We start from the raw sequence: 20,839 nt of genomic DNA on the forward strand, positions 1-20,839 counted from the left end.
GGGGGGGGGTTATTTTGGTTCCTGGGCGGTGGTTGGTTTTTGGAGGCGGTTCTTATCTTGGAGGTACAAAATGGTGTGGGACCCATCGTTGGTATGGTGTGCCCGGGAACATTCCAGTTAACCAAGGTTTAACTGGAAGGTGGTGGTGCTGCACTGCGGACGGTATGGTTGTCTCCGAGCTGGTTGGTTGCGGCTGGAGGCCTAGTGGAATATGGTTGTCCGCAGGTGCATTTCGGATCGTTTTGGGGGTGCCTTCAAAGACCAACGACAACTCTTTATGTTTTCTGTTATAAGGAATGGTTGATGTGTTTAAACTTGATTTGTTAATAAAAGGCCGTGTTGGCCATTTTACTCCAAAATTGGTGTTATGTTTTCTGTAAGTATAGTAAGTAAAGGGGATTGGTATGGAAGAGTAATGGTGGTGTAGTGGGGTCTGGATGAACCTATCTCGGGTGCACTAGTCATGCCAATTTTCTGTGATACACAAATATCCTTCAGTCTCCCCTTGAACCTCTTGAACATTAGAAGATAAGGATTCCTGTAGGAAGCTATCAATCACTGTAGCAGTGACTCCTCCAATGTAAATGTTCCTCCATGTCGGTCAAGCAGAGCTGTGTCTGTTCTATCTGCTCTAGCACTGCTTATCCATAAGGGATTTTCATAGCTTAAGGCATAGCCAGATGAAGTATTGACCGAATTGTAAAACTCTAGTTGAATCCCCCAGGGGGCCCATTGCACATAGCACTTTGCCCCAGTAAAATGTATGCAGTGGTTTTTAAATAAGTTTACATTTTTATTTGTCAGTGCTGGTTGCAGCTCCACCCCAGGCTGAAGCCCAATTTATGGACAATTCTATAGGGGAGGCACAGCCAAAACTTCAACCCCCCCTCTGCTTTCTGCAGACCTCCTGTTTAATTGGAATGCACTGGACCTCTTCTGCAATCTTCATTTGTACTGTAAAGAAAGCTAGTGAGCATAGGCCTCCTCCCCCTGCCAGCAGCAGCACGGATCCAAGGAGTGAGTACATTTGTAACTGTCAGCTTGTGTTGGATTGACTGGGCTGGACAGCATCACTATCATTCAGACAAGTGTAGTAGCCACCGGTGTGCGATGTAGTTGGCTTGTGTTTATGTGAATGACAGTTCTGCTTTCCAGCTGACCCAGCTCCTCTTCAAGACCTTTTATGTAGCAGTCGGGAGAGGAGCAAAGGGGAGTACTATAGAGCAGAGACCCCCAAACTTTCTAAACCAAGGGCAAGTTTACTGTCCTTTAGACATTGGGGTGGGGGGTGACTGTGGCCAGTGGGAGTAAACCATGCCCCAGGATTAGTGATCAGCAGAACTAAGAAAAGTACATAGTGCCTGTAGTCATTAGGAGGAGGAATAGTGTCCCATCGTTGGTGTCAGTGGGAAATATAGTGACCTATCACTTGAGTCAGTGGGAGGAATGGTGTTCTATCATTGATGGAAGTAGTAGTTCCCCATAGTTGGTGTCAGTGGAAGGAATAGTGCCCCATAGTTGGTGTCAGTGGAAGGATTTGTGCCCCATCATTGGTGTCAGTGGGAGGAATAGTGCCACATCTTTGGTGTTAGTAGGGGAATAATGCCTCATTATTGTTGTCAGTGGAAGGATTAGTGCCCCATCATTGGTGACAGCAGGAGGAATAGTGCCCCATCTTTAGGGTCAGTGGGAGGAATAGTGCCCCATCTTTAGGGTCAGTGGGAGGAATAGTGCTGCACCTTTGGTGTCAGTGGAAGGATTAGTGCCCCATCATTGGTGTCAGTGGAAGGATTAGTGCCCCATCATTGGAGTCAGTGGGAGGAATAGTGCTGCACCTTTGGTGACAGTGGAAGAAATAGTGCCCCATCATTGGTGTCAGTGAAAGGAATAGTGCCCCATCATTGGTGTCAGTAGAAGGAATAGTGCCCCATCATTGGTGTCAGTGGAAGGATTAGTGCCCCATCATTGGAGTCAGTGGGAGGAATAGTGCCCCATCATTGGTATCAGTGGGAGGAATAGTGCCACATCTTTGGTGTCAGTAGAAGGAATAGTGCCCCATCATTGGTGTCAGTGGGAGGAATAGTGCCCCATCATTGGAGTCAGTGGGAGGAATAGTGCCACATCTTTGGTGTTAGTAGGGGAATAGTGCCCCATTATTGTTGTCAGTAGGAGGAATAGTGCCCCATCTTTGGGGTCAGTGGGAGGAATAGTGCCCCATCTTTGGGGTCAGTGGGAGGAATAGTGCTCCATCATTAGTGTCAGTGGAAGGAATAGTGCCCCATCATTGGTGTCAGTGGGAGGAATTGTGCTCCATGATTGGAGTCAGTGGGAGGAATAGTACCTCATATCAGTGGAAGGAATAATGCCCCAAGGGCAGGATTAAAGCAAGCAAAGGGCCACAGTTGAAGGCCACTCCTATAAAGTGTCACTTAAGTGACAGATCTGGTCTGCTGGTGCTGACATAAGATCCAAGATGGTGGTGCCCAGCAGCAGTTTCAGGACTTTTGGATGTCTACACAAAGGGGGACAACATAAATAACATTTCTGAACATATCATTTTATGGGGAGATTGTTGTTGAAAGAATTGTTCTGGTGATAGTGTTACTTTAAACATTGATAAGGCACATCCCCTTTTATTAGGAACTCACCAGAAATGTGTGGTCCATCGACCCAGAGGGTCAGATTTTTTCGTAATGGAATGACGAGAAGCATTTGACGTGTGGGCATGGTGTGTATGTTACGGCACAGAATGTTCTTTTACATTAGCCGCTATGTGCAATTATGCAATCGTGATCCTTAACAACGTTTTAAGAGAACCCTATTTGGGAAACTCAGATTTAATGCTCCTTTCATCTATCGTCTCCCAATGTCTTCCTCTTCCAAGCCTCGTTGGTTGTAAAATGAAACCCACAGCTTCTCTGAAAAGCTTGAAATAGCTGTTAATGTGGGTTCTCCGCGTCTAAAATAAATAAAATGATTAGGTCCATAAATACAACGAGCAATACCAAGCTGTCGCTCAAGCGTAGCCAAAGATGCCCCCAGAATATTAATATTGAGGTGAATGATGTAGACAGATAGCAGGGATCATTACCGAGGCCGGAAAATTCCACAGTGCGTTTTAAAGTGGATTTGTGCCCAATGCATGTGGCATAAAAATGCCCTTGGCTAAAAAAAAAAAAAACAGCAGTCAGGAAGCCTAAATAGCATGTAATTGTATTGCCATAGCACAGCTACTCCAAGAAGGACACGTGAAATATGTGGGCAAACCTATTTGTGAGACAAGCATGGTTATTATGGACCACGTACTTATGCCGGCCATACATGGGTCAAAATTTGACAGATTTTTAATCTGAAAATCGGACCTAAGAATAATCGGCCGAATTTTCACTCTGTTAGTGGGTTAATGGTACCGACCGATTTTCGTGGTTCCTCCCCATTTCGGTGATCGGGCATGTTGGAAAATTTGTGAAAAACGACCAATTTTCGACTCATTAATGGTCAAATCGTACGATCGTTTTTCCGAAGAGACCATGAGCTGTGACCTGGAAAAAACAGAAGTTTCAACTAAATATGGGGTGAACTTTATGACTTGGTCGGCCAATTTTCAAAATCATTGATGGCGCCATCGAAACGTTTTCAGTTTTCTGGACGAAAAATTGTTCGGAATTCGAACCATGTAGGGCCTAGCATTGGTTACATATGATACATATTTAGTCCATGAATGCTAAATAATGTGTAATTGTAAAACTTCCAGTTATCTATTACCCCTCATCAGGGTGTTTTTTTCAGCGGGAACCCAGGAGAACGCAGCTCCAGCACTGAATGTATGTAATGGCAAGGGGTGCTGGGGTGTGCTGGAGGGTCTATCGATGCTGGCTATTGGGGGATCTATTGTTGCTGGGTAAGGGGGAAACTCTTGATGAGGAAGGGGTCTATTGTTGCTGAAGGGTCAATTGTTGCTGGGAGGGATATACTGTTGAGGGAGGGATCGGTTGTTGTTGGCTGCTGTGGGATCTGTTGTTACTGGTGGGGGTCTATTGTTGCTGGAGTTGGTCTATTGTTGTTGCGGTTGCTTTTGTTGCGGGCAGCAGGGGATCTATATTACTGCTTTTTATGTTATCTTTAGCAAATTCCAAACAAATTACTTAACACCACAACATGATACTTGGTTCTGTATTCACTAAAAGGGGTGGTACTGGTAGGTGGATAAGCGGTGGAACCAAAGGATGGTGCTCGTAGGGGGATAGGGGGCGGAGACAGGGGGTGACTCAGAGGAGGGAGTTCCTGCACCTATTCCCTAAGAAAAAGAGCCCTAATCACAGTACCCCCCCCCCCCCCCCCCGATGTTACCTTAATCTGCTTTTCTCTCCAGAAGGAAGGATCCATCCTTGTTGAGTTATCGTCCAGGGTCACCATCTAAGTCCTGGAGTGAGATGTTGGTTCTATGATTACACAATTGTAAATTGGTGTCTTTACAGTCTTGGCTTTGTTCGCACACATCAGACAGAGATCAGCCCGTATTTCAGACTCTAGGCTTGTTATAATGTTGCAGTCTGATCACTGGGGGACAGGAGACTGAGGAAATACTTCATCCAGCAGACTAGTGGTATCATCTCAGTCTAGATAAAGTCATTAAACTGGAGGTCAAGGACTGGTTTTTATGTAGACATGAAAAGTTACTGAAGGGTCCCCATTCTTAAAGCAAGTAAGTGGTCCACAGATGTATTTGTAAAGCTCAGAATTCCCAAAAGTATAGGTGAAGCCTGGTGGACTGAGACACCCTTTGGCCTACCCCTTGGCCCAAGCACACCCCTAGTAAATACTTGTGGCACTGGCCTAACCTAAGTCCCCGGTGAGACTTGTTGTGCAATTTGAGTTTCAAATTGCATGACAAGTCCCCCCAATGGAGGCGGCAATCATATCAGAGCTATTTCGACTCTGTTGGAGTCGCACCAATTTTGAAAGTTCTTTCCGCACTACGTTTTGCAAGTTCAGGTATGACTTGCATAGACATCTGTGCATGAAGTCACACAGATGTCTTCCAAGTCACACCTGAATTCGCACTAAAATCCGGCTTTGAAATCGTGCGAATTCAAGTGACGTTGCACGAAATCAAAATTGGATTCAGTGTGACCGAAGACTCAGGGAAGAAACATTGATGGACAGTAAAGATTTGTCCTAAATGGTTGATTCTTACCTTGAAATCTGTCAAAGGATGTTTTCATTGACTGCTTGTAGATATACAATAACTTCTTGATCTGACCACAACTGGCCAGATTGGATGAACATCTTTTTGTGGCTACCTTTAGGAGTGGACCAATACTTGCAAGCCATGGTAGTTGACGTGAAGCTTATATAATTACTGGGCCACATAGGGGAGAACAGCCAAGCATAATGAGCATCTGCATGATTCAGATCTACTGTAGTTGGAATTTCACACAGAGACTTTGTGACATGTTGCTGGCCAGCTGTACACATTTATGTGAATGGAAGAGAAAGGAGATGGAGATGCAGAGACCAGTGTCAGTATATCAAGGGGAGACAATAGTGATTGGGATAGGTTTCCATTCTATCGACCAGTGCCTGGCTGGTCCCATCTCCATATGCACATTAGATCTTTGATTGATCTTGATGAAAACAACCAATTAATGACAACTGTCTAGCCTGAAGTAGAACTCCAGCAAAACTTTGCTTCAATCTACTGTTTTACTGTAGAAGTAGTTGGCCACATTCAACTGGACTTGTTCTGTAGTGCTGATGTTTGTTAGCTTCTCCATTTAAGTTCCGATGAGTGTCAGGAACCAAGAACAGGATGAGGGTGAGAACGTGGTGGAACCACCTTGTTCTGGTTACATAATCTTCTGCTTGTTAAGAGGCCTGCATAGGGCGCAAGAAGTGCGAAAGAGGCCATCTACGTCAAATTGAAACAACCATCCCTCAACAGGGGCAGGGCCTTTAGCACCATCTGTCTTCAACATATAATTCAGTTTGAACGTTCCTACCATGACAATTTTCCAACAATTTGCACCATCAGCTATGTGAATAGAAGTCTAAGCACCTAGGCAGACTTCTTCAAATGAAGGATCAGATCGTGAGAGCAGAACAAGTTGGTTCCAAAACTTTCAAACCAGTTTCAAAATCCTATTCTTGGACAATCAGCATCTAACTTTACACATTCCATGGCGGATGGATTACCGTGGTAGTAAACTCTCATTTTATTTTTACTTACAGGTAAGCTTATAGTAAAGCTTATGTTTGGGTAAACTTAATATCTCCTAAACATGCAGTTTAGGAGATATTCTACGGAGCAGCAACTGGTGACGTCACTGGTGCGTGCACTGTGAAGGAACGGCATACCCATGCCATTCCTTCAGAGCTGTGTGCTGCCACCATGATGTCATCGCAGCTTGGCCAGTCAGCCAGCCAGAGCCGAATCCAGAAAGAAGACTGGGTGAAGATGGAAGCCCTGTCAGCGGTGACAATGTGCCCCTGGAGGGCTTCGTTTCAAGATAAGTCTCTCATAATGTGCAAGTATGCTGTGAATACTAGCACATTACGATATTGCCTTTCAGAGGGAAACATTTTTTTTTTTTAAAGAGTTTAATACAGCTTTACAATGTCTGTGCTACTTCTGTGGATATAAATAGTGAGATATGCAGAGATGTTAAAATGGCATTATATGTCGAAGACAGATGGTGTTGAAGGCCTTACCACTGTTGACGGACAAGTGTTCCAGTTTGACGTAGATGGCCTCTTTTCCACCTCTTGTGACCTATGCAGACCAACTTCTACCTTGACATATTCTATGGCGATTGGATAAAGGTGTCTGCTACATGTTAGGATGTAAATGCATGGGTTCTGGACACTCACTAGAACTGAAGAAATGGCTTGGGCTTTCCCCAAAAGAGGTATAGACTCTAGAGAGAGATATCATTTTACCCCTGTACAAATCATTAGTAAGACCTCATCTGGAATATGCAGTTCAGTTTTGGGCACCAATTCACAAAAAAGAACATTGGGGAACTGGAGAAAGTACAGAGAAGGACAAAATGTCTTCAACAATCCAGAACAAGTCCAATTGAATGTGAGTACTACTATTTATCCTTATGATGAATAGTAGTAGTCATGTGGGCACGTTGTGTGTATACTGTTACATTCCTTGTGTCTATATTCCTTTTGCAAAAATAAAGAATATATATATACAGTGGGGATTGAAAGTTTGGGCACCCCAGCTAAAAATTTGTATTAATGTGCATAAAGAAGCCAAGGAAAGATGGAAAAATCTCCAAAAGGCATCAAATTACAGATTAGACATTCTTATAATATGTCAACAAAAGTTAGATTTTATTTCCATCATTTACACTTTCAAAATAACAGAAAACAAAAAATGGCGTCTGCAAAAGTTTGGGCACCCTGCAGAATTTATAGCATGCACTGCCCCCTTTGCAAAGCTGAGACCTGCCAGTGTCATGGATAGTTCTCAATCATCGTCTGGGAAGACCAGGTGATGTCAATCTCAAAGGTTTTAAATGCCCAGACTCATCTGACCTTGCCCCAACAATCAGCACCATGGGTTCTTCTAAGCAGTTGTCTAGAAAACTGAAACTGAAAATAGTTGACGCTCACAAAGCTGGAGAAGGCTATAAGAAGATAGCAAAGCGTTTTCAGATGTCAATATCCTCTGTTCGGAATGTAATTAAGAAATGGCAGTCATCAGGAACAGTGGAAGTTAAAGCAAGATCTGGAAGACCAAGAAAAATATCAGACAGAACAGCACGCATGATTGTGAGAAAAACAATTCAAAACCCACGTTTGACTGCACGATCCCTCCAGAAAGATCTGGCAGACACTGGAGTTGTGGTACACTATTCCACTATAAAGAGATACTTGTACAAATATGGTCTTCATGGAAGAGTCATCAGAAGAAAACCTCTTCTACGTCCTCACCACAAAAATCATCGTTTGAACTTTGCAAATGAACATATAGACAAGCCTGATGCATTTTGGAAACAAGTTCTGTGGACCGATGAGGTTAAAATTGAACTTTTTGGCCGGAATGAGCAAAGGTACGTTTGGAGAAGAAGGGGCACAGAATTTAATGAAAAAAACCTCTGTCCAACTGTTAAGCATGGGGTTGGATCAATCATGCTTTGGGGTTGTGTTGCAGCCAGTGGCACAGGGAACATCTCACGAGTAGAAGGAAAAATGAATTCAATAAAATTTCAGCAAATTTTGGATGGTAACTTAATGCCATCTGTGAAAAAGCTGAAGTTAAAGAGAGGATGGCTTCTACAAATGGATAATGATCCTAAACACACCTCGAAATCCACGGGGGATTACATCAAGAGGCGTAAACTCATGGCCATGGCCTTCACAATCTCCTGACCTCAACATAATTGAAAATCTATGGATAGATCTTAAAAGAGCAGTGCGTGACAGACAGCCCAGAAATCTCAAAGAACTGGAAGACTTTTGTAAGGAAGAATGGGCAAAGATACCTCAAACAAGAATTGAAAGACTCTTGGCTGGCTACAAAAAGCATTTACAAGCTGTGATACTTGCCAAAGGGGGCAGTACAAGATATTAACTCTGCAGGGTGCCCAAACTTTTGCAGACGCCATTTTTTTGTTTTCTGTTATTTTGAAAGTGTAAATGATGGAAATAAAATCTAACTTTTGTTGACATATTATAAGAATGTCTAATCTGTAATTTGATGCCTTTTGGAGATTTTTCCATCTTTCCTTGGCTTCTTTATGCACATTAATACAAATTTTTAGCTGGGGTGCCCAAACTTTCGATCCCCACTGTGTATATATATATATATATATATATATATATATATATATATATATATATATAGATATATATATATATATATATATATATATATAGATAGTTTATAGGCTGCATTAGGCATGACATAAGGGGCTGTTGGGTCACCAAAGTTACAAGCTCTCTCTCAACTTCACTCAGAGTAGCCTTGAAATTGAAATAGTTTGTAAACATCATTTTCGGCAACATGAGCTTACATTAACGACCTACGCTGGTAGTCTGCTCCATCAATCCATCAACCAGCGTGTAAACTAGCACTTCCTCATATTTCTCCAGCGCTGCTACCATCCGTCTTGAGACCGCGACCTCTCTTGTTCGGCGTCAAAGATAAAGCCGGCTCTGTATTAGGAATATTACAGTAGCCGGTGTTCATGCTGTTTTTGAACAGATCACTTTAAAAAGCTCACCCTCCTCTTTTTGCATAAAATTACACCCAGGGCACATACTTTGCTCTCACACTGAGCGCATTCTGCTGAGCTATTAGACAAATAAAGCTTCTCTTTACCCTCCCACATCCGTCCCATGGGCCGAAGTCAGTGACTCCAGCGCCGGGTATCGAATGCTTCGTCCTAATTTTATCCCGGCCGTTGACAACACAGGTGTCCTTTTTCTGCTCTCAAGACCTCAGTTCTAGGATTCGTTGATCAAACTGAAATTAAATCATTATTTTTCACTCCCTCCGGGGGGAACATAGTAGAAAATAAAGAGCCAAACTTGTACAAGTCCCGTTGAAAGTTTTTTTTTTTTCGCTACCAAAGAAGGGCTTTGCTATACAATGAATGATTCATGAGCTTATTTTAAAAAATGTCTCAACAGTTATTTTCCCAACGCTGGTAAAATCAAAGCGAAATGTGTTGAAATAGCTAATAAGATATAATTTACATGGCTTGGTCCAAGGGCACATTGTTTTCTGAACTTGGGGAAAGCCCAAGGAGGAATTCTGCAGAAGTTAATTCTGATTAGAAAACTAAAGCTGCCCATACACAGGTAGTGATGGTTTGGCCTGCAGGCTGCATGAAAGAAATCGAACTGGTTCCTCCGTCCATGATAAATGGTGTGGATAGAGAAGTCTCCCTCTGCCGCTATTGTATCCTGACAGCAGGAGCCACCGGCTTTCCTTATACCCGAATAGTGGCTTCATATGATTGGTGAGTTGAGGAAAGTGGAAAAATGGACCTGCAAGGTTATCTTATTGGTATTGCTGGCTTAAACGTTAGTTAAACGTTTACCAAAATACTGCCTATGCAGGTAAGGGGTGCCTGTAGATAATAATAAAAAAAAAACAAAAACTGTACAGCTTTGACCAATGGCTTTGCTATAGGTGCAGGTCTTCTACATACTTCCTGAAGCCTGGATGAAAAACTCCAAGAGTGTCAGGACCCAGATCTCAACCTACAACCTCTACTGTGTCCGGCAGTATCTCTTATTTCTGAGCCACCTGAGATGCTGGACAACTCCCTGTTTGATTCCTTTAGACAACCTTGCCTTGTTTCTCTTGAACCCTTTGCTACTCCCATGAATTTTCTCTTTAAACTGTGTATTTGCTCTTCCTATTTGCCAGATTATTGTGCACTTTCCAGCCAATATCTTGCTCTTCTCGCTCCTGCTGTCGTCCGTATCTTCACTACCACTCGCTACCGAGCTTTGGCCTGTTTCCTGTCTATTCTTCTGCTTGATCCCAACCTGCAAGCACTTGTTACTGGCCTTTGGCTTGTTTACTGACTATGCTTCAGCTTGATCCCTACCTGCTACATCTGTTACTGGACCCTGGCTTGCTCACCACCTGGTGGGGAAATCCTGTGGATGGCCATCTGGTACTAAAACCCATCTTCACCACCAGGAGCTCTGTTGAACCCCGGTTAATGCTTAGACCCAGCATCTTGGGTGAGCCCACGTTATCCGTCAGGGTGATCTGCTTTTGTGTACCTATTATCATGTTTCACATGACTGTCATATGCCTTTAAGTGTTTCTATATTTTGTTTCTGCTCCTCCCTTTCCTTTGGTTTAGTTAATGCTGTATAGATAGCCCTCCCCCTTTCCCAGAAATGCATTGCAGCTCTAGCCTCATGTCATGGAGCAGGAAACATTATGATATTTTGACCTATCGAATGTTCATTGTTGTAAGATTCTATCAGTTTATGGAATAAACTTCACAAGATCTGCAAGATATCATTCTGATTGAGTCACTGACTGTGGTATCCAACTGAGGTTGAAGTTATCACTATCTCATCACAACTGTAACTTACAGAGATCACATTATCAATGTTTAGATTGGAGAGACAGAACACCTATCCTGCTGGTCGGTGGGAGCCTCTCTACTGCTATAGCCACTAGTCTCTGAGTCTTCTCGGCCTTTTGGCTAAGATCAAGTGTAGTATCTGTTCTTATCAGTGTCCAGTAGGGGGCTCCACCATCATTCCTGCTTGCGGGGATGATTGGTTGTATAGTACCCCTGCTGGTAGGATGAGGGTCCTGATGGTTAGTACAGGCTGGAACAGAAACCGAGGCGCCCACAGGCTGCTGTGGCCCGGGAGTAATTCCCCCTGGAAAACCAGAGGGGCCCAGTTCCTCCTGATTTGAACGGATCTACCTTGTCTGGCCAGGTGCCGGGGAGGCAGAGAGTCCGTGAACCAGTGCCCCTTGAGAGTGGTCGCCTCAGGGGTGCTCTTAGTAACACTTGGGTGTGGGACCCCAACGTGTGAAAAGGCACATGGTCACTGTGTTCAAACGCTTTTCCTGCACTGCGCCTTTTAGGGCTAGGCCTTTTGGCTAAGTCCTGGGCAATTTTTGCTACGGGCCTCAGGGCCTGGCCAGTGCACAATCTGCACAGCCACTTATTTATTTTATTTATTTTCTCTCCCACGTTTGTCACTTTTCACTTTTGTGTGTGTTTTCTTTCTCACAGGATGGTAGGGTGTGGGTCCTCAGGCCTACCCTGAAGTCTAGGGGGAGGATGTGTGGCCTTTTGGTTCCTTCCTCCCCTGTCCCTAGGGGGTTTTCTCTTTGGGAGAGCCCCCTTACCAAGTACTTGGTGGCTGGCTTCGGCACAAGGGTCCACCAGGCCTTTTGGCTAGGCGGACCACATGGGAACCTTGTCCCTGTCAGGAGCTTCGTGCCCCGGGGGATCAGGGTAGAGGTCCATCCCCTTCGGGGGAAGGACAAAGCACACCCCTAACTGCACTTTTTTTTGTGTGGTGTTTTGCACTTGCACGTTTTTTGTGAACACTTACGGGTTTTTCGTTTTTCGCACGTTTGCAGACCCCAGCAGCCTGTGGGCGCCTCGGTTTCTGCTCCAGCCTGTACTAACCATCAGGACCCCCATCCTACCAGCAGGGGTACTATACAACCAATCAGCTAGAATGATGGTGGATCACCCCTACTGGACACTGATAAGAACAGATACTACACTTGATCTTAGCCAAAAGGCACAGAAGCGATAGAAATAACTTTACACCATTAAATGCTACTTGCCTCTGTATTCTCTAAAAGGATCTGTACTGGTGGGGGTGGAACCAGGGACCACCAAGTGCTAGGTCAGGATAGAGCAAATATGCTAATTAGGTACACTAGGTATGCTAATGCTCTCCCTAAGTTAAAACAGTATGGTCCAAACTCATCAATATTGATGAAAGCAGGGGATGGTGGGAGGGGTGGTCCATTGGATCTGTGCGTGCCCAATCCAACAAACTGAGCAGGACCCTTTTTTGGGTCCGCACGAGAATTGGATCGCATGGGTATTCACACCTATGCGATCTGATTCTGCACATCACTCCGCGTCTTGCGGACCGCTTTCGGAGTGATGTTAACTTAACATACACACCTGCAGCAGTTCACATGAACGGGGTCCATTTCTGATGCGGTGTGGAATTCGCACTGAAAACGCTGCAAATTCCGTACGGCATCAGTGTGAACCCGGGCTAAAAAAAAAAAAGAAAATGAATGCAGCCATCACATCTAAGGATAGGTAAGCTGCAATATAATAAATGTATGCTTTTGGGTTCAATAGCACTTTAGGGCAACTTTTTATCAAATCTCTTAAAAAATGTTCTGATGAAATGCAAAAATGCATTGATAACTTGAGAGGTTTTCAGGTGATTGGATTGTTTTTGTGGCTGTTTGTCTCTTTGTGCTCAGGTCTGCCATGATCATGTCGACTGATTGCCTTGAATACGTTGCATGATCGTTCACTAGAGCAAGGAACGCTGGGAGAGGATCAGCTGTGGGGCGGGAAGTACTGGAGTCTGGGCTTGTCCCGAGTCCTGAACTTACACAACCAGCAATTTCGGTAAGATCTCCTAATACAAAGTAATAGCAATCTATAATCGTTATTATCTGCGCTCTGTGCTCAGTGGGGGGTGTATAAGGGGGCACATGATGGGGACACGGCAACAAACTGCCCAGATTTAGTTATTTGCTGCTCACTGGGGACAGTTAGCAGAGAAAAAAAAGACGCCATGTAATATCGACTTCCTGAGAGATGTATCTACAGGACTTCTGCAAGGCAATCCAGTCCCTGGTTTCACCAGGTGTGACTTGCTATGCGAGTTGCAAATCGCATGGAAAGTCGCATCCTATCGTCAGCAATTAAACCAGACTTATCGGTGGGGTTCTGACTTGGTCGCAGCGATTTCTAAAGTAGTGCATGCACAACTTCAGGTGCGACTTGCATAGACAAGGTGTAGTTATTTGATCCGATTACCCACATGGAAATAAAATATATTTAATATATATTCTTCCCAGATATATTGACATATATTTGATATGCTACAATTTTGGTCATATTCAATATATTTCAATAAATATATATATACACACTGCATATTGAAATGCATTTTTCATATATTACAAAATATATGAAAAATATATTTTTAAAAATATATTTTTTTGAAATATATTCTTCAGATTTTTTTTAACATATAAAAAAGTAATTTTAACATATTTTTACATATATTTGTAAATTCCAAAAATGGAGATTTGAATTTTTAAAGACATACAGTATATTTGAAATGCATTTTTAAAAATATTTTTCATATATTTTGTAATATATAAAAAATGCATTTCAACATGATATATGTGTATATATATATATACAGTTGCAAGAAAAAGTATGTGAACCCCTTGGGATTACGTGGAGTTTTACATGAATTGGGCATAAAATATGCTCTGAACGTCATCTTAGTCACAACAATAGAAGAACACAGTCTGCTGAACATAATACTACACAAACATTAGATGTTACCATGGTTTAATTGCACATAACCTGTAAACATTCACAGTGCAGGGAGGAAAAAGTATGTGAGGCCCTAGCTTAATGACTTCTCCCAGAGCTAATTGGAGCCAGGAGTGAGCCAACCTTGACTCCAATCAGTGTGATGATATTGGATGTGTTGCTGACAGCTGTCCTGCCCTTTAAAAACACACACCTGTTTTGGGTTTACTGGTTTCAAGAAGCACTGTCTGATGTGAACCATGCCTCGCAGAAAAGAGCTCTCACAAGACCTACGATCAAGAATTGTTGACTTGCATGAAGCTGGAAAGGGTTACAAAAGTATCTCCAAAAGCCTTGATGTTCATGTGTCCACGGTAAGACAGACTGTCTACAAATGGAGAAAGTTTAGCACTGTTGCTACTCTCCCTAGGAGTGGTCGCCCTGTAAAAATGACTGCAAGAGCACAGCGCAGAATGCTGCATGAGGTAAAGAAGAATCCCAGAGTGTCAGCTAAAGACCTACAGAAATCTCTGGCACATGCTAACATTTTTGTTGACACATCTACAATAAGGAAACCATTAAACAAGAATGAAGTACATGGGAGGACACCACAGAGGAAGCCATTGCTGTCCAAAAAGAAGATTGCAGCACGTTTGAAGTTTGCAAAAGAGCACCTGGATGTTCCACAGCACTACTGGCAAAATATACTGTGGACAGATGAAACCAAGATTGAGTTGTTTGGGAAGAACACACAACACTATGTGTGGAGAAAAAAAGGCACAGCGCACCAACATCAAAACCTCATCCCCACTGTAAAACATGGCGGAGGGAGCAGCATGGTTTGGGGCTGCTTTGCTGCCTCAGGGCCTGGACGGATTGTTGTCATTGATGGGAAAATGAATTCCAGAGTTTATCAAGACATTTTGCAGGAAAACGTACGACCATCTGTCCTCCAACTGAAGCTCCGCAGAGGATGGGTGATGCAACAGGACAATGACCCAAAGCATACAAGTCATTCAACAAAACAATGGCTGCAACAGCACAGAATACGCCTTCTGGAGTGGCCCAGGCAGAGTCCTGACCTCAACCTGATTGAAATGCTGTGGCATGACCTTAAGAGAGCGATTCACACCAGACATCCCAAGAATATTGCTACACTCAAACAGTTTTGTGAAGAGGAGTGGTCCAAAATTACTCCAGATCGTTGTGCAGGTCTGATCTGCAACTACAGGAAACGTTTGGTTGAGGTTATTGCTGCCAAAGGAGGGTCAACCAGTTATTAAGTCCAAAGGTTCACATACTTTTTCCTCCCTGCACTGTGAATGTTTACATGTTATGTGCAATTAAAGCATGGCAACATCTAATGTTTGTGTAGTATTATGTTCAGCAGACTGTGTTCTTCTATTGTTGTGACTTAGATGACGTTCAGAGCACATTTTATGCCCAATTCATGCAAAACTCCACGTAATCCCAAGGGGTTCACATACTTTTTCTTGCAACTGTATATATATATATATATATATATATATATAGAGAGAGAGCATGTTGAAATGCGTTTTTTAAATATTACAAAATATATGAAAAATATTGGAAAAAATATATATTTTTTAAATATATTCTTCAGATTTTTTTTTAACATATTGAAAAGTAATTTTAACATATATTTTGACATATACTTGTAAATTCCAAAAATGGAGATTTGAATTTTTGAAATGTATATTTGAAATTTATTTTTAAAAATATTTTTCATATGTTTTGTAATATATAAAAAATGCATTTCAACATGCTATATGTGTATATACAGTATATACATATATTGCATGTTGAAATTGCATTGCATGTTGAAATGCGTTTTTATCTATTACAAAATATATCAAAAATATTGTTAAAAATATATTTTTTTAAAATATATTCTTCAGATATTTTTTTAATATAAAAAAGTAATTTTAACATATATTTTTACATTGATTTGTAAATTCCAAAAATGCAGATTTGAATTTTTGAAATGTTTTTTTAAAAATATTTTTCATATATTTTGTAATATATAAAAAACGCATTTCAACATGCTATATATATCATGTTGAAATGCGTTTTTTATATATTACAAAATATATGAAATATATTTTAAAAAATATATATTTTTTAAATATATTCTTCATATTTTTTTTAACATATAAAAAAGTAATTTTGTATTTCAATGGTTTTTATTAATTTTAAACAGTATAAAACAGAGGCAACAAAACACGCCCACGCAGGGGCTATCAATTGCACCGATAGAAAATGCATAATAGAGCAGACAACGCTCTAATTCCAATAAGGCAAAACGTATGCCCACGTAGGGGCTATCAATGGCACATAGGTTACAATAACATCAGTGAAACCCAGATTATCGCACCTAAAGACAGCTGTCCACTGTCACATCAAAACAAACAGAAAAGGAAAGAAGAAAAGCAGAGAAGAAAGAAAGAGAAAAAAAAAAAAAAACACACACCAAAGAGCAAGGGTCCATGAGCGCCAATACAAAACTCCTTCACCTCCCTATACTGGCAGGGGGGAGCGTGGGAAAGGCATATTGCAACCACGGCTCCCATATTGTCAAAAATTTATGTTGAGAGTCGTTGCATATACTCGACATCTGTTCATTGAGCATCATAGTAGTCATACGATCCCGCACCCCCTGAAAAAGTACAAACGGACTCTTCCAGGCCTGGGCAATTGTCCTAGTGGCCGATAAAAACAAATAGGAAGCCAACCGCTGCTGACGAGCCAAGAGGCCCGGCATGGGGCAATGAAGCAAAGCATACCGAGCATCCCGGCGTATGGAGAGATGAAACAAAGTGAAAAGGAGGCCAAACACACGAGACCAAAAATGAACCAACCTCGGGCATGACCACCAGATATGCAGTACATCGCCACGATGGCCACAACCCCGAAAACATCGATCACTACAGGCAGGGTTAGCCTGGGCCAAACGAGCCGGCACCCAATACCAACGAAACAATACCTTATAGGCTGCTTCCAGCGTGGTCGTATTAAACGAACATTTAGCTATGAGTGACCAGGCTTTATTCCAGTCCTCCGGATCCACAGCCACTCCCAGGTCGCGTTCCCACTGAACTACATATGAAAGAGAAGTGTGCGACGAGCATCTGTTCAAAGCTGCGTAAAGAAGGGAGATAAGGCCCGGGGCGCCCGGACGCTGCTGGCAAAGCCGTTCAAAGGCAGATTTCTGATATGGGAAAGCAGAAGTGGCCCTCAGCGAGAGTAGCCAGTGCCGCAACTGAAGGTACCGAAAAAATTCCGCTGGGGGAACATCCCGAGACTCCCGGAGGACATTCCAGGTGGGAAAGGACCGAAAAATCAAAAAGTGTTGCACCTGTGAGAAACCATGAGCCACCCACCAAGAAAATGCCCTCGGGTGATCTAGACCCGGCGGGAAAAGAGGGTTATTAACGATTGGAAGCAAGGGCAAGAAAGGCGACATCAGACCACTGGAGTAACGTACTGAGTCCCAGACTCGTAGGCCATGGAGCAACATCGGACTCAGCGCCGTAGGACGCAGGGCAGGGGGAAGCCATAGAAGTGTCGATAGTGCGATAGGGGCACAATTAGGTAGTTCCAGCAGGACCCAGAGAGGAACGTCGGAGGAAGCGTGCAACATAGACAGCGGGGCAATTTGGCTCGCCTGATAATGCTTAGTTACATTGGGTACCCCAAGACCACCTTGGAGTCTATGAGCAAAGAGCGTATTTCTAGAAACTCTGGGATGCTTATTGGCCCAGATAAAACGCATAAACTTCGCCTGAAGCAACCGAAGAAAATGAGGGGGAACCCGCACTGGGAGGGTGCGAAAATAATATAACAATTTCGGCAAGATGGTCATTTTCACTGAGTGAACAAGTCCTATCCAAGACAGGTGCGGAAATTGCCAGGAATGCATAAGAGAAGATAAGGAGCTAAGCAGAGGATAATAATTTGCAGCAAAAAGGGAGTCATAGGTGGGGGTCAAGCGAATGCCCAAGTATTCAAGAGAAGAGGAAGCCCACCGGTAAGGGAAATGGGATTGTAGGCGTGAAACCAAATCTGAAGCCAAAGTAATATTGAGAGCAACGGTTTTATCCAAATTAATACGTAGACCCGAGATCAAGGAAAAGCGTTCAAGAATTGCCTGCAAATTAGGAAGCGTCGTCAGAGGATTAGTAAGGGTCAAGAGGGCATCGTCCGCAAAGAGGCTCAGCTTAAACTCCTGTCCCGCGTATGGAACCCCCGATACATTGCAGTCGGTCCGGAGCGCTAAAGCCAGTGGCTCAAGCGCCAGGACAAAGAGTGCCGGGGACAGTGGGCAGCCCTGCCTTGTCCCTCGCCCAACAGGAAAGGGATCCGAGAAATATCCAGTGTATTTAACGGAAGCCGAAGGAAAGGAATACAAGGCTTGAATCCATGAGAGAATAGAATCCCCGAAACCCCAGCGAGACAGGACAAACCGCAGATATTCCCAGGATAGAGAATCAAAAGCTTTATATATGTCCAAGGACAGTAAGAATCCTGGAATTTTCCGTTGTTGCAGAAAATGTATAAGATGGACCACCTTACGGACGTTATCACCCGCCTGCCTCCCGGGGACGAACCCTACTTGGTCCCTGTGGACCAGGCTACACAAATATTTATTGATGCGAAAACTAAGGATCTTGCCCAATATTTTCAAGTCCTCATTAAGAAGAGAGATGGGCCGGAAGGCTTGCGGTTCCTGGACATCAGCGGTCGTCTTAGGAATCATGGAGATATGTGCCCTAAGTGCGTCCGGAGAGGGCAAGGAGCCCTGTCGTAACTCATTAAAGTAGGCAGCTAAAAAGGGTGCCAAAAGGGCTGAGAATTTTTTATAATAGAGACCGGAGAAGCCGTCTGGACCTGGGGCCGCAGTGGACCGTAAAGATTTGATTGCTTGTAGCACTTCCGGTACGGTGACACCTGCGTTGAGGGCCGCCTGTGCTGCCTCGGTTAATCCAGGAAGATGGAGGTCCTGAAAGAATGCCTCTGCCTGGGCCACAGGGAAGGGATCTGGGGCAGCATAAAGGCGCGAAAGGAAGTCCGAGAATCGGGAAACAATCTGCTTGGGATTAGAAGTACAGCCACCCGTGGAAAGTCGAAGCCGAATAGGTTTATGGGGTTTCCCCACAGAATTTAGTTTCCTGGCTAGCATGGGACCGGGCTTATTAGCACACGAATAGAATTTATGTTTGGTCCAACGCAAGGCCCGTTCCGCCTCCGAAGAGGCAAGGAGGTCCAATTCTGTCGCCAGAGCGTCCCGAGCGCGTTTATGGGCCACGGATGGAGATGACCTCCAACGCGCATCCGCAGAGGCCAGGAGAGAATGAAGCTCCGAGAGTCGACGTTCCCGCTCCCGCTTCCGGACCGCAGCCAGCTGTATAACATGACCCCGCACCGTGGCCTTATGCGCTTCCCATAGGGGCACTGCTGAAGAGACCGATCCCGAGTTTTCCGTAAAATATGTCCGTAAGAAGAATTCTATTTCTTGGCAGGTAGCCTGAGAGGTCAGTAAAGAGTCATTGATGCGCCAATGAAAAGGGCGTCGTTCTGACCCAGAAAGGGCAAGGAGGAGTACCAAAGGATCATGGTCTGACCAGGGTGAGGAGGGAATAGTTATCCGCCGGACCGAGGGGAGTTGCTGGACCTGCATGAATATATGATCAATTCTACAAAAACTGTCATGAGGGTTAGAATAGAACGTAAAGTCGCGTTCAGTTGGATGAAGTTCCCTCCAGACGTCCGCTAACCCCGCTGTCCGCAAAAGAGAGCGCATACGTGCCTCCAGCACCAAGTCATGAGAGGGGGTCGCTCCTTGTGCGTAGCGCCTATCCAGTGTGGAATCCAAGGTAACATTCGAATCCCCCATAACAAGAAGAAGACCCTTAGAGTGTCGAGAAATAATGGTGCAAAGATGCGAAAAGAATTTATGCTGGAAACGGTTAGGCGCGTAGTAAGAGACAAAGGTAACCTCCTGGTCCCAGAGGGTGCCTTGCAGAAGCAAATACCTGCCCGTGGGGTCCGCTATATTCCGAGCACAGACAAAGGGGAGATTGCGTTTAAAAGCTATCAGAACACCCCGACGCTTCTCAGGAGCCGAGGCCGTGTAAAAGATGGGATAGTGAGGTGAAAGATAACGCGGAGCGGAGGACTGAGAAAACCTGGTCTCCTGTAGACATACCACATCAATTTGTTGCGACTTGAGATGATGAAAAACTTTAGCCCGCTTCTGAGGCGAATTGAAGCCTTGAACATTATGTGAATATATTTTCAAAAGGGGTGAGGCCATGGCGGTATCAACGCAACACGCTCAGCAGAAAAAAGCCCAAAGCAGCCAGCAATTTCCACTCCCAATGGCGATCGGACCATGGCGTCCCGGAACCCTGCAGAAAACAAAAACAAAAAAAAACAGAGAAAAAGAGAAGAACAAAGAAAGAAAAAAGGAAAAAGACACAAAAAGTATACACAACAGTGCAATCGTGTCACACCAATGGTGACGTGCATCCTACACATGAAGGATACAGTTAGGGGTAACTCTACCACCGGACAAATGGCTGCAAATGGAAACATCAAAACAGAAGCCCTCAGGGGGCAAAAAGGCAATGTACATAATAGAATATAGTAAATCTTAATAAACTAAAAGTCCCAGGAACAGGAACCTCCGCAACAACCTCCCCAGAGAAACCCGGAGAACCACAGGGGCCAACCCCCCTCCACCCAACCAGGCCCACCGGGTCAACCTCCCACCCCGG

The 20,839-nt window shown here is 43.8% G+C and overlaps 1 protein-coding gene and 2 pseudogenes across 1 annotated transcript in view; 2 read left to right on the forward strand and 1 right to left on the reverse strand.

The window, feature by feature from the left end:
• The first annotated feature begins 11,172 nt into the window (after positions 1-11,172).
• Positions 11,173-11,333, forward strand: LOC149458272 (U2 spliceosomal RNA; annotated as a pseudogene).
• An 830-nt stretch (positions 11,334-12,163) lies between these two features.
• LOC149458273 (U2 spliceosomal RNA) lies at positions 12,164-12,271 on the reverse strand (annotated as a pseudogene).
• A 741-nt stretch (positions 12,272-13,012) lies between these two features.
• Positions 13,013-20,839, forward strand: part of LOC149458274 (uncharacterized) — a 29,182-nt gene continuing 21,355 nt past the window's right edge. Inside the window, exon 1 of the mRNA XM_089682437.1 lies at positions 13,013-13,118. The gene's annotated coding sequence lies outside the window, so the exon portion shown is untranslated. The remainder of the gene's footprint in view (positions 13,119-20,839) is intronic.

This window comes from Staurois parvus, unplaced genomic scaffold (genome assembly GCF_062004578.1).
Source record: "Staurois parvus isolate SC_StPar_1 unplaced genomic scaffold, SC_StPar_1.0 ptg000290l, whole genome shotgun sequence".
In the NCBI taxonomy this organism is placed as follows: Eukaryota; Metazoa; Chordata; class Amphibia; order Anura; family Ranidae; genus Staurois; species Staurois parvus.